We start from the raw sequence: 27976 nt of genomic DNA, 5'->3' as shown, positions 1-27976 counted from the left end.
GAAGGGAAGGTTATGATAAACAGTAAAGACAAGGCAGAGGCAACTGTGAAGACCTTAGTTAAAGTATATAGTTCAGGAAACCTAAGCCTGGAGGAGGTAAGGGCTAGACAGAATACAATGGCAAAGTATGAAATGCAGGAGAATGTAGGGGAAGAAGGAGTGTTGAATGGGTTATTTACACTTCAGGAGTTAGACAGTGCTCTGCAGAAGGTAGGTCTACTCCAGGAAGGGATAGAATGTTATTCTATGCTAGAACACCTGAGTGATGAGGGTAAAGGAGTTTTGCTTCATTTGTATAATAAGGTGTGGGAAGAGGGAGTACTCCCCCAATCATGGAAGGAGTCTATCATTATTCCAATACGGAAACCTGGAAAGGACCCTAAAAATCCTGGCAGCTATAGGCCAATAGCATTGACTTCCCAGATGGGGAAAACACTTGAAAGAATGGTCAATGAAAGAATGGTATATTTCCTAGAGACCAGAGGGTTGATACAGAAATATCAGTCTGGTTTTAGGAAGGGCAGAAGCACAATGGACCCAACAATAGCATTGGAGGATGTCATAAGAAAGGCACAAGTCAATAGACTGTTGTAGCAGTGTACTTTGACATTGAGAAGGCGTATGATATGTTGTGGAAGGAGGGATTGCTTGTTAAACTGTGTCAGCTTGGTATAAGAGGCAGAATATGGCAATGGGTTAGAAATTTCCTATCAGACAGGAAAATCAAAGTCAGAATCAATGGTGTTTTTAGCAATGAATATGAGGTTGATAATGGAACCCCACAAGGTAGCATAATAAGCCCATTATTGTTTACAGTAATGATAAATGATGTTTTTAAGAATATAGACAAGTCCATAGATGTTGCTTTATTTGCTGATGATGGTGCTATGTGGAAAAGAGGAAGGAACATAGATCATATTGTACATAAAATGCAGCAAGCAGTGGATATGGTACAAAAATGGGCTCTTGAATGGGGCTTTAGGATATCTGTGGAAAAGACAAAAGTTATGTTCTTCACAAGGAGAGCAATACATCAGGACTTGAGAGTAACAATGGGGGGTAAAGAGTTGGAGAGGGTGAACCACTTTAAGTACCTTAGTATATGGTTTGATAAACAGTTAACCTGGGCAGTGCACATCCAGAAAATTATAGAAAAGTGTAAAAGAGTATTAAATGTTATGCGATGTCTGAAAGGTATAGAGTGGGAGGCTGATAGGCAGGCATTGAAGTCTGTTTATACAGGGTTAATGAGGTCAGTGATTGATTATGGGTGCATTGTGTATAGGTCTGCTGCTGAGTCTACACTAAATAAGCTAGACATTATACAGTATCGAGCCCTACGACTGTGTATGGGAGCTATGAAAGCCTCACCTGTGGCAGCCTTACAGGTGGAGATGGGGGAGATGCCTTTACACCTGCGGAGAGATCAGTTGTCACTGGTATACTGGGCTAATCTTAAGGGTCACCAGGAGGGTCACATAGGCCTAAATACACTGTTGAATTGTCGAGAGAGAGGAAATGAGAGAGTCAGAAGCTTTGGTTGGATTATTGAAGAGAAGGCAAGAGAAATGGAGATCAACAACCTAAACATTTGTCCTACAGTATCATATTCTGCAGTTCCTTTGTGGACCTTAGAGATGCCTGCAGTTGACCTAGGCCTCCTGGAGGCAAGAGAGGAGATAGTAGACAAATTATATGTTGCATGGTATATTCAGAGCCGGTATGGGGATAGACGTATTATATATACAGATGCATCCAAGAGAGAGGATAATCAAGTAGGGGCTGCATTTGACATCCCTATGATAAAAGTTGCTGTTATGAAAAGACTGAGCGACAACTTGGCTGTATATACAGCGGAACTAGTGGCTATTTTATTAGCTCTATCCTGGGTGGAAAGTAATAGGTTAAGGCCACTGAATATTGTTATTGCCTCAGATTCAACTTCAGCATTGTACAGTATTAAGAATGTACAATCACAGTCTAGACGAGATATTGTAATAGAAATAGTCCAACTGGTCAGCAGTCTGCAGAGGTCAGGAGTCAGAGTAACACTCTTGTGGGTGCCAGCACACATTGGAGTGGTAGGGAATGAGCTAGCAGACCAGCATGCCAAGGAAGCTGCAGATCGACCGAGTGTAGACATGAACATTAAGTAGAGTAGAGTGGGGGAAAAGCCCCCCTTAAGGAAAATTCAGTTTTTCTCCAAGTTGAAATGAACCATGTGTTGTTTTAATCATAGTTTTTGACAACAGTGACATGAACAATAATGCCACCTAAAGTTTGCCTAAAGTTAATACTTATTTTTTTAACAAAAACAAACATTGTGCCAAGGGGGCCTTTTACCCCCCGGCCTGTTTGTCTGTGGGGTAAAACGCCCCCTTAATGGCGGGGTAAATGGCCCCCAGGGGGCATTGTTTCCTTTTATCATAATTAGAGTAGAGTGGGGGAAAAAGCCCCCCTTAAGGAAAATTCAGTTTTTCTCCAAGTTGAAATGAACCATGTGTTTAGTTTTAATCATAGTTTTTGACAACAGTGGCATGAACAATAATGCCACCTAAAGTTTGCCTAAAGTTAATACTTAATTTTTTTTTTAACAAAAACAAACATTGTGCCAAGGGGGCCTTTTACCCCCCCCCCCCCCCCCAGTGGGGTAAAAGGCCCCCTGAGGTGGGGCAATAGGCCCCCTCACTCAAAAAAAGCTGTTTGGATAGCAAAAGTGTTTACTTAAGCCTATAATGTGAAAGAAACAAGAAAATATCCCTGAATTAATGAATAGATGCATTATTTTATTATATTTTGCATTTTAATTTCAATATAATTTTGTGTGGATTGAACATGAATTAACAAAGAAAAAGCTATTCATTAATTCAGGGATATTTTCTTGTTTTTTTGAGTGAGGGGGCCTATTGCCCCACCTCAGGGGGCCTTTTACCCCACTGGGGGGGGGGGGGGGGGGGGTAAAAGGCCCCCTTGGCACAATGTTTGTTTTTGTTAAAAAAAAAAAATTAAGTATTAACTTTAGGCAAACTTTAGGTGGCATTATTGTTCATGCCACTGTTGTCAAAAACTATGATTAAAACTAAACACATGGTTCATTTCAACTTGGAGAAAAACTGAATTTTCCTTAAGGGGGGCTTTTTCCCCCACTCTACTCTAATTATGATAAAAGGAAACAATGCCCCCTGGGGGCCATTTACCCCGCCATTAAGGGGGCGTTTTACCCCACAGACTACACTTTTACAAAAAAGGGTCTTACTTTCAAAATGTGATTCAACTTTTTATACCTAATGTATTTTTTTAACATACTGACTTGTCTACTCATACCACATACACAGCTGTGATATCTGACGAAATAGCAGCTATCTAAATAGTTTTACTGATATCTGAAAATTATATCACTTACCATGAAATTTGATTTCTCTCCGCTGCGTTGCTGATATGTGATCCACAGTGGATATTTGTATATCCCCGTTGTCAAGCCAGTCCATAGCAACAATAGAAATGTAACTTTGCGCCATCTGGTGGTTATTTTGGGTAAAACAGGCCGGGGGCCTTTTACCCCACGGGGGCATATTACCCCACTCTACAGTAAGTCAGAACTTAAGAGCATTATTAAAGATAAACTGAGGCAAAAGTGGCAGGATCTGTGGGACAGTGGGCAAACTGGTAGACACCTTTATAGTATCCAGAAGACAGTGGGGTGGGGCAGAATGACGCACAGAAGCACTCAGGAAGAAGACATGGTTTCAAGAATGAGGATAGGCCACAAAGGATTGAACAGCACATTGTTTTTAATCAAGAAACGTGTAGATGGCAACTGTAGTACCTGTAAAACCCTAGAAACCACTGAGCATGTCATTGAATCCTGTGTAAAATATCAGTGAGAGACAAGAGCTACTCAGAGGCCTTGAAGGAGAGAAAGTTAAAGTGCCCCTAAGGCTTAAAGAACTACTCCAAAGGCAATCAGGAGAGCCATGTTTTTGTCACTTATTCCATTTCATACGGGAAACTGGACTTTTTTTGGAGAATATAGTCTACAACCCCCTTCCTTTTTTTTAAAAAAAAAGTCTAGAGTAGGTATGGACCCTTTTCAGTCACGTGACCTTCGTAAACGCGACCGCCATTTTGGACATGTAGTGGACTTCGGCTCGAATCAGTTTGAATGCGAGGAAGGCGACAAACGAAAAACATAAAAGAAAAAGGAGCGAGATGCAGAAAACACCTTCACTATCCAGCGACATAGGGCATTTACAGGGCGAGCAGAGGGAGAGAAATTTGCAAAAATTGAGGTTAGCAGGCTTAGAGAACGACGTTTACCTGCTTCCACCAGGATTGTTCACTGACGTACGGAAGTACACGAAGCCCTTGTCTTTACCTGACTTCGGCCCACATGATCTGTATACCTATGTCGTTAAAAACCCATCACCATACACATACACGCCAACGTCCGAGGTTCCGGAGCGCGCTCCGGCTTGCTCCCGGAGTGCTCCGGCCGAGGTTCCGGAGGGCGCTCCGGCTTCCTCCCGGAGTGCTCCGGCTGAGGTTCAGGAGGGCGCTCTGGCTTGCTCCCGGAGTGCTCCGGCTTGCTCCGGAGCAAGCCGGCGCGCGCTGCTTAATTTGAGGGGAACCGCGGCCGGAGCACTCCGGGAGCAAGCCGGCGCGCGCTGCTTAATTTGAGGGGGAGCAAGCCGGCGCGCGCTGCTTAATTTGAGGGAGAGCAAGCTGGCGCGCGCTCCGGAACCTCGGACGTTGGCTCCGGCAACTATTTACACTGGATCCGGTGTAAATAGCTGCCGGATCATAATTACAGTAAACTAGTAAATACAGTAAAGGAAAAACTTGAGACTGAAAGGTTTTAACAGTCATCCAAATGACTGAACGTAAACATTGCTACAGTAACATACCAGCTACTATGTTGTTGACATTAGCTAGTCAACAATAGCTACTACAGAAGAACAAAGAGGTTACAATGGGTTATTTTAACCTATTTGGTTACACACTCGCCGCCACAGAATGTTAACAGCAATGTAATGCCTTTTCTGGCTAATTTTATTCGTCTTACCTCCAACAAAGTGGTCACTGCACAAGCGTTGGTATGCCGAGGGCTGCCAATCTGTTAATGGCCGCTATCCATCTTCTCCGTCGGGATCCGATAAAATGATAAACCTTGCCTTGTTTGTTGATGGTTACTACATCCAGGTGCACAACAATATAGTGGCATGATGGAAATCTTACTGAAAGTAAAAACTTTCTTTGCTGCCGTTCCTCAATGTTGGCTGTGGTAAACTACTGGTAGTACACGTCCAAAATGGCGGCCGCGTTTGTCGTGACGTCACGTGAAAAGGGTCCACACTCCATTTCAGAAGGTGGCGGTAATGCACACCAATCGTTGCTTGCCAACCGCCAATAAAAAAGAAGAAGGTAGGGCTAGGCGTCCTACAGTCCAGTAGCTGCTTCTCCAACCGCCAGTAAACACTGGAGAAGAAAAAACCGCTGCTCGTCTGAGCCGCTTTAGCCCCTCGAGTTATAAAAATACGTTATTGTGTCTGGCTCTGAGGATTTAAAACCCTGAGGTAAGTTAAACTGAAGGTGTGTGGTCAAATCCCAAATATCTCCATTTTACTGTTTTAGGAACTACGTTCACTATGAAATAATGCCGTGTGCACCCTAGATAGTGCACTGTTTATCCAAGGAGAGAGTTGTAGTTTGGCTAACCTGTTTAGTTGTATATTGAAAGTATTTAAATCTTCACTTAAAGTTTATTTCCATCACGGGTTGTTTTTTCCCCCTCTTTCTCTAAATTGCGACTTCCTCGCAATTCCAACTTTTTATTTCTCCGAGTTCCAACTTATTTTTCCAAATTCCGACTTGATTTCTCACAGACTTTTTTTTTCCTCGGGGTTTTTATTTATTTTTTAAAATTATTATTGTTATTATTAAGCTAATCAGGTAGAATCACCCCCTCTGCAGTGTGTTGAGCAGAAAGCTTTACACACTGAAAATGAAAATGGATGAAATCATAGGGGACTGTTTTAGGCATGGTTTCCCGAACCGGGAGGTCTTGTTGGAAGAATCGTATGGTGTTGAGCTCGAAGCCTCTGATCCCTGGAGAGGGAGAACTGTGTCTAACAATTAGCTCTGGCAGCAATGAAACCTCTTACTTTAACTCGGGGCTAAAGGCCCAACTCGCACAGCTCTGCATCCTGTTTTCGCTCTGGTTTTATACACAGAGCCTTTATTTTAAATACATTTCTGAGAGGATAGTATCTCCATCCTTGACTCTTGTATGCTGCATAAATGGGCATTTAAAAAAATATATTTTTGAGAGTTAAAATCGACTGCAAAGTTGACATTCCAGCTGAGCCAGCCAGCCCTGAGTGCGTGACGTCACAGCAGTAGCCAGTTTTAAAGTGCACATCTTGGGTAAATTCAGGAGCAAGATCAATGTAATTCTCCTATTTTATATTACTCTTTTGTCAAATATCTGTCACATTTTGCGTTTTGTGCAATTTTTTTTTTTTTTTACCATGCACAATACCAGAAAAATTCAGTTGAAATCAAGCCATTTGAGGCGAATTGGTCTGCCTCTGAAAAAACTTGCCATTTGGATTTCCCGGGAAACATTGATTTTTCATGACGTGGCGTGCGGGACGCCTCCACCTGAATCCTACGTCAGCGCTGGTTTGTTTATGAGAAAACGACCTGGTGGTTTTCTGCAAATTTCTTCGTTATCGTGTAATTATTAAAATGGTTAACAGATGTATCGTAGGAGGGTGTAGCAACACCAATCATGATGGGATTAGTACTCATCATTTTCCAAAAGACCGGACAATGAGAGAGAAATGGGTGCGCTTCGTGCGAGGCACCCGGAAAAAGCCGAGGACTAAAGCAGAGCCGAGAAAAAGACCAAGAAAATCAGCAATTCGCAAGTCGATTGTTGCCAGGGTAAGAAATAAGAGGGACTATACTCCAGTCCCCCCAGGATTTCGCGGGCCTTTTGTGTGATTGTTGCGGGCTAAAATGTCTGATGTTGCGGGGGGTTTCCAAAAAATTGCAATGAAAGTTGCAGTGTTTTTTAGGTTTTTGTTGCGATTACATTGCGGGAGGAAGTGAAAGTTGCAAGAAATTGTTGCGATTTTCTCTTTTTGTGATTAAAATTGAGTGTTATTACTGAAAAACTATTGATTAAAAAAAAGACACTGAGAAATGGTCCTATAAACAACTTTACCAGGACTACGAAAATGCAGAAAAATAGTAGCCAGACTAAATGTGAATATTTAGTCTGGCCTCGATCCGTAGACATTTCCGAAGGGGGTAGGAGGAACAAACCGCTGTCTTTCAAACTGTCTGTGCGTATAGGCCGACGCTCTGACCAATCAGCGCAACAGTGACTGTGACGTAGTCAGAGCGACAGAAAGCAGTGGGGGAGACCTTGAAATAAATAATTTTTCAAAATGCGTATTAACAGGTTCTAGATATTAAGAAGTTTGGCGATAATGACCACAAGTTTGGAGTCTGTACCACATACTTAACATACACTTATTTTTTTCAAGTGTTTTTCAAGGGTTTGCTTAAACTGTGAGTTTTTATTTAGTGGTGTTTGAAATAATTAACCTTAAATTTAAAATAACGGGAAAATAAGAAACAATCCAAGTAATGTTTCAAAGCTGTTTGTTAATTCTTCGTACTGCACAAACTAGTCCCGGGCAATTCCATGTAAATGTCAACCTCACCATGCAAAAATAAAGCAACATGTAATACATCAAAACCACTCCCAGAGATCTCACCTAGGCCTGTATTTTACAGATGTGAATAAGTTGAACCAATTTGTAACCAACCTAATATGTCACTGTCAGTCTTTCTTATAATGTAAACCCCAAGCTAAAATCAACTTTGATCATGTACAATTCTATATTATTGCCACAAGCCACAGAAATGTATGCTAAAATCCACAAAACAGCAAAACAATAGCCATCCTAAATATTATTTAAGAACTTTGATAGTTTTAGCTGATATTTAGAGAGTTTTTCAAAGGGTTATGGTGGTTAAATTGCTGATTTTCTAAACATATGCCATGTCTATTTCAGACGCGTCACATCCATAACGGAATTTCGTCACATCCATAACGCTGACTTTTCCTTCCGAAACTCTGCATGAAATACAAAATATTTTAAACAAAGATTTTTTAATATTCACCTTGGACCCCTCTATCAAATGGATATCTCCATTTCGACATTAGGTTTACGATTTCACAGAGTTTGATAAAAATGTACAGTCACCCAAGAAAAGTGATACTTTTTCTGTCACATCCATAACGCATCTTTTATTGGCATTTTCTGGCATGCCCTAGATGTACTATGGGAATTGTTCTTGTTCTATCACTTCTCCAGTATGGTACAGCCTTAAAATATGCAACACCTGTTTAAATACTGGGAGACAATAAAACATGCACTGGGTCATTTGTTGCCATTTTGAGTTCAAGTGTCACGTCCATAACGCTGGAATTGCCCTTCCATCCTTTTGGCTATGACCGGAGCCAGCTGGTAGATCAGACTTTTGCCATAGCCGGTCGGCAAAACAGCGAAAACGTCCTTCTTGAAAAGGAATGAGCAGAGAGCCTCTCCCTGCTCATGTTTCAATGAAAACTCCAAGTCTAATTCTTCTGAAACTGATTCCAAAGCGGAGTCAAACGCGCACTGTTCACTAGCCGTAGCCATCTTTCCTGTTGTGCTTTCTCAAGCGTCACGCAGCTTTGTCGTCACTCCTGCAAAAGCCTGCCCAAAGAATCCAAACAAAAACCTTGCATTGTGATTGGCGGGCACGATTTGATGCCCGGGATGTTTTTGTTTATATGGTGCGAGGCTAGACCCATTAGCTAGGCAAAAATATTTTGGGCCGTTAGGTGGGTGGGTCTAGTTTACTAGGCTAGCAAAATAGGCTTTACTTATCCAAATGCACCTGTTGGTTCAAAAGTTAAAGTGCATAGAACCTCACAGCACAACATGAAGTTACCTTAAAATATAATATAAATGCCTCAGCTTTCATGTAAGAAAAAAAAAACTATTAATACTAGTACTGTGTGCAGGCAGTCTCTCCTGAAGACTAAATTAAACAATATAAAACTAATAAAATAAATGGCTCAGGCTTCATAGAAGGGAAAAAAACAATTTGAACAGAACTTCACAGTATGATGCTGAAGCTGCCTAAAGAATGGAAAATAAAATACCATTTTGGCAAAAATGTTGGCATCCATTAATTTCTTGTATTAAGTAAAAAAAAAAAATAAAGTGCACACAGTCCTTCGCTGTAAACATAAAACACTTTCAGTAACAGAATTTAAGCCTATATAAACACTGACTCGCGCATGCTGTTTCTCTTGAACGTATACACGGAAGTAAGCAGTGTTGTCATACTGCTGAAGTTTTCCAGCCCAAAATATGTTCAAAACCTGCCAAAATGCACTTGAAACTGCCCAATCTGGCAACACTGGAAGTAAGGCGGAAGGCAGTTTGTCGATGTCACCTCAAGACGACGCCAACGATTGGTCAAATTTGCGGGAAAGTTGCGGTGATTTGGATATAATTGCAACACTGCCCTGAATTCGCGGGGATTGGTTGAATTTGCCTTGAAGTTGCAAATCGCAACATCGCAAAATCCTGGAGGGTCTGGTACTTTAAATTAGGTGTTCCTGTGTTTGTGTGGTATACGGATAATGTTATTTATTGATGCACACGAAAGCGCTAGGCAATAATACACTTACTTAGATTAGATAGAACTTTATTGATCCCTTTGTGAGGGTTCCCTCAGGGAAATTAAAAAGATACAGTCCACAGCCTGGTAAAAAGCAGCCAAAGTAGAGTCCAAAGTAGCATGGTTAAAGTCCCCAGAAATGATGATAAATGCCTGAGGGTGCTGTGTCTGCAGCCTTGCTGTGACAGAGTGAATCCCCTTACATGCTGTGGCTGCCCTCGGAGGGATGCAAACACAGATGGTGATGCTAGCGGCTCCAAGCCCGGGCAACATAAGACTGTCTTTACAGAGAAATGTCCCAGGTTACACTAGCGGTTGCTCACGTAAATGAGGAGTCTCCCACCTTTGCCTTTCCCGCATGCTTTAATGTCTGTCGGCTCTCACAGCAGTGAATCCCTGCAGGTCCATGTTAGCATCCAGTACAAGGTGTGTTAGCCATGTCTCCGTAAAAATAAGCTGATTTCCCAGTAAATCCGCTGGTTGTTCAGTGCGGATAGCTCTTCGACCTTATTCGTCAGCGAGTTCACATTCCCCATGATAATGGAGGGAATGGATGGTTTGTAGCACCACCAGTTGTCCGCTAGCCTTTAGCTTAGCCCCAGCTTTGCAGCCCCTGAGTTTCCTCCTCAGCTCTGCCAGGAGGGGGTATCATATCCCAGCTCATCCCATTTGTTTTCAGGGCCAGCAGCTCCTTTATCGAGTAAGCGAGAAAACTGGCTCCTGGTTGCGTGTTAAAGTTAAAAAATATCCATGGGATATGAAGAAAAACACACTGTCTTCATAAGAAAAGCAGAAAAGTAAAAACATGGAAAAAAAGAGGTTTAAAGAGCTAAAAATTACAGAGCTACTGGAGAGGCAGCTGTCTCACAGCACCCAAGGTCACATTTTCTTTACATTTTACTTCACATGTATCAAGGGATATATGGCGTGTCAGGGCTTGAGATCTTGGGACCTGTCAAACACATTAAATGTATATACAACCCTGCTTAGCTGATTCCATGTGTGTGTAGCTTATGAAATCTTTTTCCTATAGTAGCCAGTACTCTTCTAAATGAAGAAATGTATAAATACATAATAGTAAATAGAAAAAATGATTTATGTAACAATAAATAGATGAGCATTGATACATGAATCCATGGGTTTAGAAGCTCAGGTGACAATTCCATATTTCAATGCAAAATCGCTAGCTGCTAAACTTGGTCTACACAGACTGTGCACTGAACCCATGCAAGCTCTCTCAGCCTGCTGGCGGATCTGCACGTGACGTCATGAATCTGGCTCCAGACTCCCTTTCCCTTGGGATTTTTCCAGACGTGCTTTTTTTTTTTTTTTTTTCCCTTCTGCTGTAGACAGATGGCCTTGTGCAAAATTACCCTTCTGGATGAGTGTGTCAAGGGACATACTTTCATATTTTAAAAAAAAAAAATCCGCGAAATTGGTCCAGGATATGCACTTTAAGGTCGAGGTCTTTGACAGCTATAGGCCAAAGCCAGACTCTGCAGGCGAGAGTGGTTGCAATGGCCTCTTCGTTTGGATTTATTATAGATTCTTCAGATCCTCAGATAGTAATACATCTGACTGCGATAGTCCTGAAATTGGAGTGTGTGTACATGCTACTGCTATACACGTAGACCCGTATCAGTTTGAACCATCTGAAAGTGAATCCGATAGGAACGCCTCGGCCACGGAGACCCTCACCTTACGAAATAAAGCCAGAGAACAAGGCCGTCTAGAGAACTGGATGGAATTGAACTGACAGTCTTATGTGACTCTCATTAAAACAGGATAGGTGTTATAACTTATGCAATGTACATGCATGCATTTTCACTGAAAACGTAAAAGGCTAACTAAATAATCAGATGGACTGAGACAATCACATTCTGAAGCAAATTAAATAATCTTATACCGGTAACTTAAACACAATACAAGTTACATGGATTAATCTAAATGCAGGTAAACATGTTATGAGAATGAAATGAGTCGGCGCTTACCCATCTGTGTTCTCGCTTCTTGAAGGCCGATCGTTTCAAAACAATCTGACTTTCAGTTCTTCGTTCATTTGCTTCTTCCACACAAGGGTAAGAGATTGCTGCTGAGGCAAGTGTATCCAGTGGAGAAATCTGACGACGGGTCCACTCGTTCTCCATTTTCTCCATGCTGAGTATTCCGCCATTACTGCTCGGCTAACACTCCGGGAGAACTGGTGCAACTGAACTTACTTTCCTTTTCTTGTAGTTTTCTTTTCCTTTAATGGAGCACTTGCATGTGACGTCACAGCCGATCCAGATTGTGACAGACGCCATCTTGTCAGTCAAACGCCATATTCCGCCTTCTACTTCTGGTTCTACTTCTGCTTTTACTTCTACCTTTTCTTCTGGAAAACCCTACTATATACAATTCTACTACAACGGCTGCGGCTACAAGCTCTCCCTACCTGTGCACGTTTTTTGTTTTTTGTGTGTATTTTTGCGTGTTGTTCGTCTGTACCGGACTTCAATATCCACTACAACCGTATGGACTTGCTGGACATTGGTTTCCAGCAGAAAATGACGGTTTGTAGCGATTTCCATCACATGCACAACATTCCGGACGAGATAGCGAGACCAGCAGGGTCTCCATGGATTGTTATCGGAAGCAAAGCGAAGGAGACTGCGTCGGGAGCGGAAGCAAAAGCGAGGCTGTAGAGCCGGCCTGTTGACTAAGCTCAGAAAACAGCCACTCAAACCTCCACTGCCAAGCCTCTACCTCTCCAACACCAGATCCATGTAAACAAGATGGATGATTTGGAATTACAGCTGGAATTACCTTATTCTATTTTACCCATCCAGTGAGGATTCTTGTTTACAAGATGCCACATCTGAGTCGCTGACAAATCCTGAATTTCTGTAAAGATAACTGGCCAGAGATTTATAGGCACGCAGTGCTTCACCACTGAACAGCGAGGGAAAGTTAATGAGGTAACTAGACAGGGACACTCTAACGAGTGCAAACCCCGCCTTTTCCCTATTAAAATACATTTGGCAAAAATTTCGAAGTTCTGCCATGACCTTGACCTTTGACCTCCAAAATTTAATGGTTTCCTTCCTGGGTGATTGGCAACACGGACAAAATTTGGTCCAAATTGATCCATTGGTTCTTGAGATATCTTGCAGACAGACAGACAGATACACACACGCACGCGCGTGCGCGCGCACACACACACAGACTGACGCAGGTGAAAATAATAACCCCTCCGACTACTGTCGGCGGGGTTAATTATACATGTCCGGGTATTCCGCTGGCAGTTCAAAATCCGGTCGTGAAAACTCCGTCCGGTAAGCCATAAGGGTCACGAATCTGTAGATCGTTTATTTTAGACATGTATCTAGTTATCTGTTCATTAGAAAAATGAGCCGTGTAGTCCGTCGGTTGAAATTGATCCATTCTGTCCATGAGTGCAGCAGTATTCAGCGGTGTTTTTGACTGACAAGATGGCAGGTGTGTACTTTCCGGTCACGTGACTGCAAGATCTCTATTGTTGGTACTGCACCCTCTTTCAATACAGGCTTATAGCCAACGCTCCTCAACAGATCAGAGGTTTCGTACAAGTCATCAGTCAAATGTGCCCGTTAATTTCTTGCAAAATGCGTCCAAATCATTGCTGTTTGAACATTCTTGGGCCATGAATGCAACATAAATCCACCATCTGTCGTGTTGCTGCACCTGCCAGCAACACATCTATTTGGCATGGCGATAAATGAGCTCAAAATGGAGGATTGAAGTTGGTCAGCTCGGTGTTTTAGTATAGCGAAAATGGCGATGAGCCCGATAGCCTTCCTGCTGTGATGTCACAGATGTCAAGGTCGTTCACTCAGACCGCTACCGATATGAATCCTTTTAATTGTAAAAATTACTAGTTTAGATTTATTGTTAATGCTTAAAGATCATAAGCAACGGTTTTCAATTTATGCACATTTGAAGCTTTATATGTAAAAAAAAAAAAAAACTGTCATTTTCTTTTGGTCCCAAGAAGTATTGTTAATAATTAAAATAAGTTAGTGCGGGTTGCGGCGAATTTCTGTTTGGTAATTTTCGTGACCACTCGGTGCATGACGTCATTCAAGATAAACAAACCGCTTGAGTTGAGTCCACTTCCATTTACTTGCATTGCCGTTTGGCTTGAGTGCAGACGTACATTCGGGAATTTCCAAAGAAAACCCATGCCTTATTGTTGTGCAGTGAACTGTAACAACAGGACTGGCTCAGGAAGAAGTTTTTACTTTTTTCCGAGACAGGAGAAGAGGTGGAGCGAGAGGATTGGCTTTTTCCGAAAAAGAAGAGGCGGAGCGAGTCAAGTTTATTTGTATAGCGCTTTTAACAATGAACATTGTCACAAAGCAGCTTTACAGAATTTGAATGACTTAAAACATGAGCTAATTTTATCCCTAGTCTATCCCCAATGAGCAAGCCTGTGGCGACGGTGGCAAGGAAAAACTCCCTCAGACGACATGAGGAAGAAACCTCAAGGGAACCAGACTCAAAAGGGAACCCATCCTCATTTGGGCAACAACAGACAACATGACTGACATTAACAGTTTTAACATGAAGTCAGTTTCGTTGATGTTATAAACTCTTCATTGATGGAAACTTGAGTGCAAAACTCTTCATGACAACTGCAGTCCTAAAGTTAGCAAGTCAACTGTAGTCCTCAGCCATAAAAGCATTACTGTAAGTGTCCAGAGCGTCCTCCAGGTGTGACTTTCAACTGTCCTCATAGGGCCATCCTCCACAGGAGCAATGCAATGAGACTCCAACCAGACACGGAGCACCAGGATGGATCAGGCAGGTGCAAGGAGCAGAAGAGGTTCGGCATCTCGATCCCAGGGCCGACGTAACTCAGAGGGACTGATTGAGGAGAGTGAGGGGAAAAAAAAAACCATAGGTTGTTAGATATGCCCAATGTCACTTGAATAATTAGGAACAGTATATATTTTGCACTGAGTACAAGCAGGGACTCCGGCAACAAACTATTACAGCATAACTAAAAGGGGAGAGCCAGAAGGTAACACAGGCATGAGGGAGTCCCCGGGACATAAAGCAACAGCCACTACACCATCAACAAACTTGAGTGAGCAAGCGAGTGGGGGACTGACAGCATCCATACATCCCAGTTTACCAAAACACACTGTCTGAGGACCCTCCAGATCTACTCCTTTACCTCAAACGCCATTAACAAAAGGCTTGACTAAACAGATATGTTTTCAGCCTAGACTTAAACACTGAGACTGTGTCTGATTCCCGAACACTACTTGGAAGGCTGTTCCATAACTGTGCGGCTTTGTAAGAAAAGGCTCTGCCCCCTGATGTAGCCTTCACTATATGAGGTACCAGCAGATAGCCTGCACCTTTTGATCCAAGTAGGTGTGGCGGGTCATAGAGTACCAGAAGTTCGCTCAGGTACTGTGGTGCAAGACCATTCGGTGCTTTAAAGGTCAATAGTAGTATTTTATAAATCAATACAAAATTTGATTGGGAGCCAATGCAGTGTGGATAAGACAGGGGTGATGTGGTCATATTTTCTAGTTCTAGTAAGGACTCTTGCTGCTGCGTTTTGAACTAACTGGAGCTTGTTTATGCACTTATTGGACCATCCAGACAGTAAGGCATTACAATAATCCAACCTGGAGGTAACAAAAGCTTGAACTAGTTTTTCTGCGTCATGTAGTGACATTAAATTTCTTATCTTGCAAGTATTTCTGAGATGAAAGAAAACTATCCGGGTAATGTTATCAATGTGGGTTTCGAATGAAAGACTGGGGTCAATAATCACCCCGAGGTCTTTTACTGCTGCACGTGAAGAAACAGAAAGGCTATCCAGAATTACTGTGGAATCAGAAAACCTACTTCTAGCTGCATGTGGTTCTAGTACAAGTACTTCAGTCTTGTCAGAGTTAAGCAGAAGGAGGTTAATAAGCATCCAGTGTCTAACGTCCTTCACACATTCCTCAATTCTATTAAGCTGGTGTCTCTCATCAGGTTTTGCAGAAACATACAACTGTGTCCTCAGCATAACAGTGGAAACTAATACAATGTTTACAAATATCATCCAGAGGTGTAACATACATACATACATACATGTGTATATAAAAAGCAGTGGACCCAAGACAGAACCTTGTGGAACACCAAACTTTACCTGAGTATGTCTAGGAAAATCACCATTTACATCAACATACTGATAGCGATCAGTTAAATAAGACCTGAGCCAGGAGAGGGCTGTTCCCTTAACTCCCACAACATTTTCTAGTCTATTGCAAACAGTGTTTTCCCCAGAAAAAAAGTTAAAGCCCTAAATTCTGGCATGGTAACACAGACAATTGAGTGCCAGTGGCGCGAAGTGAAACTAGAGTGGTTTCAAAAAATTTTTTTGAAAATAGATGCTCTCAGGTGCATTTTCAGGGTCTCTGAGAGGTTTTAGATACATGATTATAGGATAGATTTTGCCAGTTTTTCAATGATTTCTGACCTAAATAGTATTAATGTATACACATTTTAAATTTCACCTTAAAGTTCAATATGCAAGTTAAACTGTTTTTTGTTATCAATTACTTAGGTATATGATAGATTGGAAATTTACGGGACACCTTAATTATCTATGATTGAGTAGTGTTGTAACAAAAATGTGCATGAAAATATGAACAGTGATTTGCTCCATCTTATGCAGTCCAATGAAGAGAATCGATCGTGACCTCCTGTTGATCACAAAGGGATCTGAACCCAAGAACTGCCACCTTAAAATAAGTTGCTGTATTATAACTAATGATTTAGAATGTTTCTGATGCAATTACCCTAATATGGACCCTTTTCACGTGACGTCACGACAAACGTGGCCGCCATTTTGGACGTGTACTACCAGTAGTTTACCACAGCCAACATTGAGGAACGGCAGCAAAGAAAGTTTTTACTTTCAGCAAGACTTCCATCATGCCACTATATTGTTGTGCACCTGGATGTAGTAACCATCAACAAACAAGGCAAGGTTTATCATTTTATCGGATCCCGACGGAGAAGATGGATAGCGGCCATTAACAGATTGGCAGCCCTCGGCATACCAACGCTTGTGCAGTGACCACTTTGTTGGAGGTAAGACGAATAAAATTAGCCAGAAAAGGCATTACATTGCTGTTAACATTCTGTGGCGGCGAGTGTGTAACCAAATAGGCTAAAATAACCCATTGTAACCTCTTTGTTCTTCTGTAGTAGCTATTGTTGACTAGCTAATGTCAACAACATAGTAGCTGGTATGTTACTGTAGCAATGTTTACGTTCAGTCATTTGGATGACTGTTAAAACCTTTCAGTCTCAAGTTTTTCCTTTACTGTGTTTAGTAGTTTACTGTAATTATGATCCGGCAGCTATTTACACCGGATCCAGTGTAAATAGCTGCCGGAGCCAACGTCCGAGGTTCCGGAGCGCGTGCCGGCTTGCTCTCCCTCAAATTAAGCAGCACGCGCTGGCTTGCTCCCGGAGTGCTCTGGCCAAGGTTCCCCTCAAATTAAGCAGCGCGCGCCGGCTTGCTCCCGGAGTGCTCTGGCCGAGGTTGCCCTCAAATTAAGCAGCACGCGCCGGCTTGCTCCCGGAGTGCTCCGGCCGAGGTTGCCCTCAAATTAAGCAGCGCGCGCCGGCTTGCTCCGGAGCCTCGGCCAGAGCACTCCTGGAGCAAGCCGGAGCGTGCTCCGGAACCTCGGACGTTGGTGTGTATGTGTATGCCGATTGGGTTTTTAACGATATAGGTATACAGATCATGTGGGCCGAAGTCAGGTAAAGACGAGGGCTTCGTGTACTTCCGTACGTCAGTGAACAATCCTGGTGGAAGCAGGTAAATGTCGTTCTCTAAGCCTGCTAACCTCAATTTTTGCAAATACCTCTCCCTCTGCTCGCCCTGTAAATGCCCTACGTCGCTGGACAGTGAAGGTGTTTTCTGCATCTCGCTCCTTTTTCTTTTATGTTTTTCGTTTGTCGCCTTCCTCGCATTCAAACTGATTCGAGCCGAAGTCCACTACATGTCCAAAATGGCGGTCGCATTTACGAAGGTCACGTGACTGAAAAGGGTCTATATGTATAACTAAGATATACACTGAAAAGAAAAGTAAGGCAACTGCATATTAAAGTTTAAATTTTGGCACTTTATTAAATTTATTAAGATTAAAACATATTTAATGGAAAAGAAAACTTAATACATTTAAGTTTGCAGAAAGGTTATGTACAACCCTGATTCCAAAAAAGTTGGGACAAAGTACAAATTGTAAATAAAAACAGAATGCAATAATTTACAAATTTCAAAAACTATTGTATTCACAATAGAACATGGACAACATATCAAATGTCAAAAGTGAGACATTTTGAAATTTTATGCCAAATATTGGCTCATTTGAAGTTTCATGAAAGCAACACATCTCAGAAAAGTTGGGACAGGGGCAATAAGAGGCTGGAAAAGTTAAAGGTACAAAAAAGGAACAGCTGGAGGACCAAATTGCAACTCATTAGGCCAATTGGCGATAGGTCATTAACATGACTGGGTATAAAAAGAGCATCTTGGAGTGGCAGTGGCTCTCAGAAGTAAAGATGGGAAGAGGATCACCAATCCCTCTAATTCTGCGCCAACAAATAGTGGAGTAATATCAGAAAGGAGTTCGACAGTGTAAAATTGCAGAGAGTTTGAACATATCGTCTACAGTGCATAATATCAAAAGATTCAGAGAATCTGGAAGAATCTCTGTGCGTAAAGGTCAAGGCCGGAAAACCATACTGGGTGCCCGTGATCTCCGGGCCCTTAGACGGCACTGCATCACATACAGGCATGCTTCTGTATTGGAAATCACAAAATGGGCTCAGGAATATTTCCAGGGAACATTATCTGTGAACACAATTCACCGTGCCATCCGCTGTTGCCAGCTGAAACTCTACAGTTCAAAGAAGAAGCCATATCTAAACATGATCCAGAAGCGCAGATGTCTTCTCTGGGCCAAGGCTCATTTAAAATGGACTGTGGCAAAGTGCAAAACTGTTCTGTGGTCAGACGAATCAAAATTTGAAGTTCTTTATGGAAATCAGGGACGCTGTGTCATTCGGACTAAAGAGGAGAAGGATGACCCAAGTTGTTATCAGCGCTCAGTTCAGAAGCCTGCATCTCTGATGGTATGGGGTTGCATTAGTGCATGTGGCATGGGCAGCTTGCACATCTGGAAAGACACCATCAATGCTGAAAGGTATATCCAGGTTCTAGAGCAACATATGCTCCCATCCAGACGATGTCTCTTTCAGGGAAGACCTTGCATTTTCCAACATGACAATGCCAAACCACATACTGCATCAATTACAGCATCATGGCTGCGTAGAAGGGTCCGGGTACTGAACTGGCCAGCCTGCAGTCCAGATCTTTCACCCATAGAAAACATTTGGCGCATCATAAAATGGAAGATACGACAAAAAAGACCTAAGACAGTTGAGCAACTAGAATCCTACATTAGACAAGAATGGGTTAACATTCCTATCCCTAAACTTGAGCAACTTGTCTCCTCAGTCCCCAGATGTTTACAGACTGTTGAAAAGGGAATGTCTCACAGTGGTAAACATGGCCTTGTCCCAACTTTTTTGAGATGTTGTCATGAAATTTAAAATCACCTAATTTTTCTCTTTAAATGATACATTTTCTCAGTTTAAACATTTGATATGTCATCTATGTTCTATTCTGAATAGAATATGGAATTTTGAAACTTCCACATCATTGCATTCCGTTTTTATTTACAATTTGTACTTTGTCCCAACTTTTTTTGGAATTGGGGTTGTACATCACATTTCATGAAGTGTCAAATGTCGCATAATTTCAAATAATAATAAGCGTATTTGGCAGTGTGATGTCACTGTGAGCCTTTAACAGAAGAATAATCCGGAGCCGCCTTTTGTTAAGTGGATCCCAGTGACGACATGCTGCCAAAAATTCTTATGGTTATTATTTGAAATTATGCTACATTTGACGGATTTGGACTATTTCACTTCATGAGAGTGTTTATTAAAAAGTACATAATCTTTCTGCAAACCCAAACTAATTAAGTTTTCTACTGCTTTAAAGCAGATTAATTCTCCTTGGCTTTTGCTTGGCCCATTGTTGGGCAACGCACTCGTAGTTCATTTCGCTGTCATCCATGCTGCTGTGGATCAGATTGTCCAGTGAGTGCTTTTTGAGCCAGTCGCTGTGATCAGAATTGACAACGTTTTGGTTGTCGTGACAGTTGTCTGGTTTTGTGCACCGTCACTCACGTGGGTTTGTTGACGTTTAATCAACCAATCTTTGATCGAAGCCATAATGATAGACTAGGTCAAACTTTTGTGATTAAAATCAGTAGGCTTTGTCCGTCTGGTGGGAGACAACATCGGCAGCCAATGAGATTGTTTGTTTATAATGAATTGGAAAATTCCGGGATGTCTGACGTTTTCTTTCGATATTTTTATGGGCGCGTTCACCAAACTAGAGCATGACATATTGCTTGGCAAGAACCATTCACAATCGCTGACAAAGTTGCATCATCTCCTAGTTTTCGTGGCGATTTATCGCAGTATGCAAGTTCGTTGCCAACTGATGCTAAGCAAAGATATACAGCAAAGCTTCTGTACTACAATGGCACCCAAGTTTTGCCTGATCCTTACGCAGTTACGGACAAATGGGACCCAAATCCAAGCACCTGACCTGACCTTCAGCGATATCTACCTGTATGTGATGGACACGCCTTCAATTAGGGCTGTGTGATGTCCCCTTAATTGGCATCGACGATGTTTACAGTGCAAACATCGTGATGGACGATGATATCGTGGGGGGGATTTTAATACCACGTTATTAAATTTATTATTATTATTATTATTAAAAGTATTAGATACTCATCCGAGGCTTTGGCACGTAAAGAAAAAAAAGCGCGAGGTGATGTGGAATATTTGGCCTTGACAACAGATATGTGGTCCAGCTGCAACATGATGCCCTATATGTCAGCTACCGTACATTATGTGGACCGAGAGTGGGCAATGCAGTCCAAATGCCTGCAGACGAGTTTCATGCCAGAGACACATTCAGCGGACAATTTAGAAGACGCGTTGCGCGAGACACTTGCCGAATGGAAAATAGAGAAGAAAAAGATCGCCTGCATAACAACGTGGCGAATATTGTCACAGCCATCAGGCAATTGAAATGGCCGTGGTTAAGTTGTTTTGGGCACAATTTGAACCTGGCCATAACCAACTCGCTTGCACAACAGAGGGCCAGTACAGACCGAGCGTTTGGAGTTTGCCGAGCAGTCAACACTGCGTTTGCGCACAGCTGGCTTCGGAGAAATGAGCTGCGCAAAGCGCAGGTGGAAATGAACCTCCCCGAGCACTCACTGATCACGGTAAGATATTAATCTGCTCTAACAATGAAAGACTAGTATTCAAACTATGAGAAGAAACTACACTTAAGCTATTACTCATTGTTTATTTACACCATATCAATTGAAGATGCGTTTCGGCCTTTAGTGCGCACTTGAACGCGCTAATTTTTCCAATTTATTAGTGTTTGAATTATTGCACCAGCTTTTAAAATCATGATTTAATATTTTTTTTTTTTTTACTGTCTTTACATTTGTCAGAATCACCTTCATTCTTCCATTTGGTTTGACATTATGGCTTAGAGTGGACCATTTTGTGTCTGAAAGTAGGCCTATTTACCAGATTAAAGTTATTTGACTTCTGCCGAAGTCTGCGCTTCACTGCCGTTTGATAAGGTGAAATATTTCCCGACTGAAGTCGTTAATAGTGGCTATTTGTTTGAACAACATGACAAATTTTACATAAGTATAGTGTAGGCTAAAAAATGAAGTCGAAATTTATTATTAGTAGCATACTGTATTTGTGTAACCACGTTATGTTCACTAGCACGTCCCTGCACCATAGCCTACGTGAACAAGCGGTAATAGGATATTACTTTATAATGATTTATATAATTATGTATTTATATATGTTATATAATATATTTATATATTAAACAAAACTAACTAAACTAACAAAAAACTAACTTTTTAGGTTAAATAGGCCCAGATGATACCGTATATGCATGTTTATGACAGGAGGGGGCGTGGTATCACGATGGTGGCTCTCCATCGTGATGGATGACCACCATCGTCGATGGCATCGTCTATCGGCACAGCCCTACCTTCAATATACACAAAAGAATCGATGAAGGCCTACAATTCTCTTGATGCACACAAGTGTTAATTATTCAGTTTTATTGAAATACTCATTTTATATTTGCTTTTTGTGCCTAAAAAGACAGATTAAATAGGCACAATATAATCTTTGAAACATAAGTTAATGTTGTTGCTTCAGACGCACACATCAAAGATATACAGTACTAAACTTAAGCAAGTTCTACATTTAGAATGCACAAGCAGTGTTTTAAATCCAGGCTATGCTATTTATCTTCAAATACATATATCAAAAGTTCAACCAATCTTCTAATGTCAAATATTTATACTGCAAAAAGTACATAAATTTGCCGTGAGCGCGTTTGTGGAAATCGTACTCGTGTACCGCATACAAATCAGCTGTTCGTGTGTTTTTACTCCTCTTTTGGTTGATATCTAAGCAATGTCATAGCACAACAAATTATTTCTGATGAGGAAATTTTATCTAACATCGCACGGCTCGAAATTTGCAGTGGTCCGGTCGCCCGAGGCGACTTTGTCGTTTGGCGGGTAATTCCTGTCACGAGCCAGCCTGGCTGGCTAGTTGGGAAGGGGGTAAAAAAAAAATATATATATATATATATATATATATATATACACACATGTGTGTGTGTGTGTGTGTGTATATATATATATATATATATATATATATATATATATATATATATATATATATATATATATATATACACACGTGTGTGTGTGTGTGTGTGTGTGTGTGTATATATATATATATATATATATATATATATATATATATAATATACACACACACGTGTATATATAATATGTGTGTGTGTGTGTGTGTGTATATATATATATATAAGAAGCGAAGATTCAGACACACCGTCAACTAAGGCCACCACATATTAAACGTGTGCCGTGTCTGTGTTTATCGGCAGGACGGAAAATACTGAAGAATTCTGAATCATATTGTGCCAGAAAAGGCATTACATTGCTGTTAACATTCTGTGGTGGCGAGTGTGTAACCAAATAGGTTAAAATAACCCATTGTGACCTCTTTGTTCTTCTGTAGTAGCTATTGTTGACTAGCTAATGTCAACAACATAGTAGCTGGTATGTTATTGTAGCAATGTTTGCGTTCAGTCATTTGGATGACTGTTAAAGCCTTTCAGTCTCAAGTTTTTCCTTTACTGTATTTACTAGTTTACTGTAATTATGATCCGGCAGCTATTTACACCGGATCCAGTGTAAATAGCTGCCGGAGCCAACGTCCGAGGTTCCGGAGCGCGCTCCAGCTTGCTCCCCCTCAAATTAAGCAGCGCGCTCCGGCTTGCTCCCGGAGTGCTCCGGCCGAGGTTCCCCTCAAATTAAGCAGCGCGCTCCGGCTTGCTCCCGGAGTGCTCCGGCCGAGGTTCCCCTCAAATTAAGCAGTGCGCTCCGGCTTGCTCCCCCTCAAATTAAGCAGCGCGCTCTGGAGCAAGCCGGAGCACGCTGCTTAATTTGAGGGGGAGCAAGCCGGAGCGTGCTCCGGAACCTCGGCCGGAGCACTCCTGGAGCAAACCGGAGCGCGCTCTGGAACCTCGGACGTTGGTGTGTATGGTGATGGGTTTTTAACGACATAGGTATACAGATCATGTGGGCCGAAGTCAGGTAAAGACGAGGGCTTCGTGTACTTCCATACGTCAGTGAACAATCCTGGTGGAAGCAGGTAAATGTCGTTCTCTAAGCCTGCTAACCTCAATTTTTGCAAATACCTCTCCCTCTGCTTGCCCTGTAAATGCCCTACGTCGCTGGATAGTGAAGGTGTTTTCTGCATCTCGCTCCTTTTTCTTTTATGTTTTTCGTTTGTTGCCTTCCTCGCATTCAAACTGATTCGAGCCGAAGTCCACTACATGTCCAAAATGGCGGTCGCATTTACGAAGGTCACGTGACTGAAAAGGGTCTATAGGGTTGGGGGTGATGTGTTTTTGGACTATCTCGGAGTAGGCGTGGAAGATATTGGTCCAGAATGTGTTAAGTTTAGGGCAGGACCACAGCATGTGTATGTAATCCGCTGGTTTGCCTTTACAGCGAGGGCAAGAGGGGTTTATATTGGGGAAGATTTTTGCCAGTCTTGCATTAGTCAAATGTGCTCTCAACACAATTTTAAGTTGAATTAAGCCGTGTCTGGCACACGGGGAGGAGGTATGTATCAAGTCAAGTGCTACGTCCCATTGGTCATCTGTCATTTCCTCTACAATATCGTTCTCCCAGAGTTTCCTAACATCTTGCAATGAATGAGGGACAATATCACAAATATTCTTATATATTGTGGAAATTAGACCTCTACAGTGAGTAGACAATGAGAGAATATCTATAGCACCGGCTGTTGTAAGGTCTGGAAACGAAGTCATGCTTTTTTGGATAAAATTTCTAATTTGAAGATACCTAAAGTCTGATTTTGGTAAATTGAATAATTGAGAGTTGTGCAAATGAAGCAAATCTGCCTTTCACATATAAATCAGAAATAGATTTCACACCCTTTAGTGACCAGACTCTATAAAAGTGGAGTCCAAGAGGGAAGGAGGAAAGTTGTAGTTACTATGAATGGGAGAGTGCACCGATGTTGTCTGCAACTTGAAATGCCTTCTAAATTGCGACCAGATTCTAATTGAGTGAAGGATCACAGAGTTAGAGCAAAGTTGGTTTTGGTGAGGGAGTGAGGGGGCACATAATATAGACGCCAGGTTGAGTGTATTACAAGCATATTCCATTTGCACCCACGCCTCGCATTTACTAGGAAGGTCTCGTATAATCCACTGTAACATCATCTTTATATTAAATGGCCAGTAATAGTAAATAAAATTAGGCTGGGCCAGACCTGCAAAATGTCTAGGTCTTTGAAGTGCACTACTTTTAATTCTTGGTGGTTTGCCATTCCAGATGAACGACGATATGCTCGTTTCCAGCAAATTAAAAAGTCATTCTTCAATCAGAATGGGAATGTTTTGAAAAAGGTAAAGGAATTTTGGCAGCACAATCATTTTAATAAGATTAATTCGTCCAGCCACTGACAGTGGAAGATTTTTCCATTTGGCCATATCGTTTTTGCATTTTTTTTTTTTTTTTTGGAATAAAATCCCAAAATTTTTAGTGAAAAGTTGTGGGAAAGAGGATGTGACTTCTATCCCAAGGTATTTAAAGCCTTTTCTAACAACTCTGAATGGAAAGCGTGAGGCTGGGGTTAGATTAGCTGTTGGATTAAGTGGAAGCATCTCACTTTTTTCAAAGTTGATTTTGTAACCTGAAAGTTTTCCGAATTGAGCGAGAATGTTGAGTATGGGGGGGATGGATTTTAATGGGTCTGTCACATATAAAATATCATCTGCATTTAAGGACAATTTGTGTGTAAGGTCCCCTCAATTTATGCCCAGAAAGTTATCGGAATATCTAAGAGCAGTGGCCAAGGGGTCAATTGCAATGGCGAACAGGAGAGGGACATATTGCAGCCCTGGCAAGTGCCTCTGCCAAGTGGGAAGTATTCAGACTGCTGACCATTAGTAATCACAGCTGCTAGAGGTTGAAAGTAGAGGAGTTTTATCCAGGATATAAAGGATTCCTCAAAGCCAAATTTCTCTAGGGCTAAAAACAAATATTGCCATTCAACGCGATCGAAGGCTTTTTCCGCATTGAGTGATATGGCCATTTCAGCAGATTGAGTTAAGGGGGCGGTACGGTGGTGTAGTGGTTAGTGCTGTTGCTTTCCAGCAAGAAGGTCCGGGTTCGAGCCCCATAGCTGGTGAGGGCCTTTCTGTGCAGAGTTTGCATGTTCTCCCCGTGTCCGCGTGGGTTTCCCCCACGGTCCAAAGACATGCAGGTTAGGTTAACTGGTGACTCTAAATTGACTGTAGGTGTAAATGGTTGTCTGTGTCTCTGTCAGCCCTGTGATGACCTGGCGACTTGTCCAAGGTGTACCCTGCCTTTCGCTCGTAGTCAGCTGGGATAGGCTCCAGCTTGGCTGCGACCCTGTAGAACAGGATAAAGCGGCTAGAGATAATGAGATGAGTTGAGGGGGGAGTAGACAATATTAAGGAGCCTTTTAATATTAGAACTAGAGTGCCGATTCAAAATAAACCCTGTTTGATCCAGTGAGGATTATTTGAGGAGCAATTTTCTCCAGTCTTGTTGCTAGAATTTTTGATAAAATTTTGTAATCTACATTTAGCAAAGAAATTGGCCGATAGGATGCACACAGAAGAGGATATTTTGCCTGGCTTTGGTAGGAGTGTTATTACAGCTTGTCGCAAGGTGGGCGGGAGATGCCCAGCTGACAAGGACTCGTTAAACATGGTTTGGAGAAGGGGGCAGAGCTCAGAAGCAAGTTTTTATAAAATTCTGAGATATACCCATCTGGGCCTGGCGACTTATTACCATTTAGAGATTTGATTGCTGTTAGAATTTCTGCACTGGAAATTTCATTTCTCAGTAAGGAGTTTTGGTCATCTGAAACAGAAGGTAAAGTAAGGTTATCAAAGAAATGATTAAGCTGGGATAAGTTATCACATTCTGAGCGATATACAGGTCCTTCTCAAAAAATTAGCATATTGTGATAAAGTTCATTATTTTCCATAATGTAATGATAAAAATTAAACTTTCATATATTTTAGATTCATTCCACACCAACTGAAATATTTCAGGTCTTTTTATTGTTTTAATACTGATTATTTTGGCATACAGCTCATGAAAACCCAAAATTCCTATCTCAAAAAATTAGCATATCATGAAAAGGTACTCTAAACGAGCTATTAACCTAATCATCTGAATCAACGACTTAACTCTAAACACCTGCAAAAGATTCCTGAGGCTTTTAAAAACTCCCAGTCTGGTTCATTACTCAAAACCGCAATCATGGGTAAGACTGCCGACCTGACTGCTGTCCAGAAGGTAGGGCTGCTCGATATTGGAAAAAATCAATATCACGATTTTTTCAGTAAATATCAATATCGCGATTTTTAAAACGATATTTATACACCTTTTTTTTAAAGCCCTGATCATCAACACCTGAGGCACCGGGCCACATTTTTATAGTACAGGCCTCATAGGCTACCTGTCAACCCTTCCCGTTGTACCCTGAAACGCCTTTTACTTAAACTATTTACTGTGCAAGCGCGTACTTTGCATAGGTCCTATCGCCTGCACAAGGCTCACGTTCTCCTCACTCAACATTTCCGATCACAGAGGATGGAGCCAGCGCTGGTATTACCAGTGATTACTGCGTAACGTCCACACTGGCTCGTAGCCAGCCAAGGATAAAATCTCTCTCACACACACTCTCTCTCTCTCACACACACACACACACACACACACACACACACACTACAACGTAAGCTTGTGTGTTGTTAAGACACCAACATTAAACACGCACAATATAGAGACAAGTCCTTAAGAATTAACATAGATGAAAATAGGCTTCTCTTCCTTCATCTTCCAAATGTGGACTCCGCTATCTTTTTGGCATGTCAGCATTGAAATACCATTTGCAGAGATATTTCACTCGCCATTAAGAAAAGTAAAAGTAACACATGATTAGGGCTACATAATTAGCAGGGGGACACCGTTTTAAGCGCACGGAATTTTAAAAACAATGTAATTACATCTGAGTCTGTCTACATCGCACAATAAACCCGTCCTTAGCAGAACCTACTTCAAAGCATGATGCTAGCTGCAGATGCACAAGTCAAATTCAAATGAACCCAAGTAAACATGCCGCGGCGGGCAACATTAATAACCAAATTGCCTTACCTTAAAACGCTGCCTTGACCACAGGACGACTCACAATTATTCCACTTAAATCCACACGGTTTAACACATCTAACACAGCTAGCAAGCTGGATATGTGCTAATATTGTTGTGCTTGTTTTCTTCCGTAGATGCAATTTTTACATTACCCAGTCCCACATCCAAAAATATGATGTAAATATATGTTAATTGTATTATTATAACTATTAGCAAGCAAATCAAACAACATATTAAGAAAT

At 41.6% G+C, this 27976-nt stretch overlaps 1 protein-coding gene across 1 annotated transcript in view; it reads left to right on the top strand.

The window, feature by feature from the left end:
- The first annotated feature begins 5426 nt into the window (after window positions 1-5426).
- LOC132867693 (zinc finger protein 345-like) overlaps window positions 5427-27976 on the top strand; it is a 94909-nt gene continuing 72359 nt past the window's right edge. Inside the window, exon 1 of the mRNA XM_060900704.1 lies at window positions 5427-5573. The gene's annotated coding sequence lies outside the window, so the exon portion shown is untranslated. The remainder of the gene's footprint in view (window positions 5574-27976) is intronic.

This window comes from Neoarius graeffei, chromosome 19 (assembly GCF_027579695.1).
Source record: "Neoarius graeffei isolate fNeoGra1 chromosome 19, fNeoGra1.pri, whole genome shotgun sequence".
Lineage (NCBI taxonomy): Eukaryota > Metazoa > Chordata > Actinopteri > Siluriformes > Ariidae > Neoarius > Neoarius graeffei.
The sequence above is the reverse complement of the archived record's forward strand: the minus strand, read 5'-3'. Positions and strand labels throughout refer to the sequence as shown.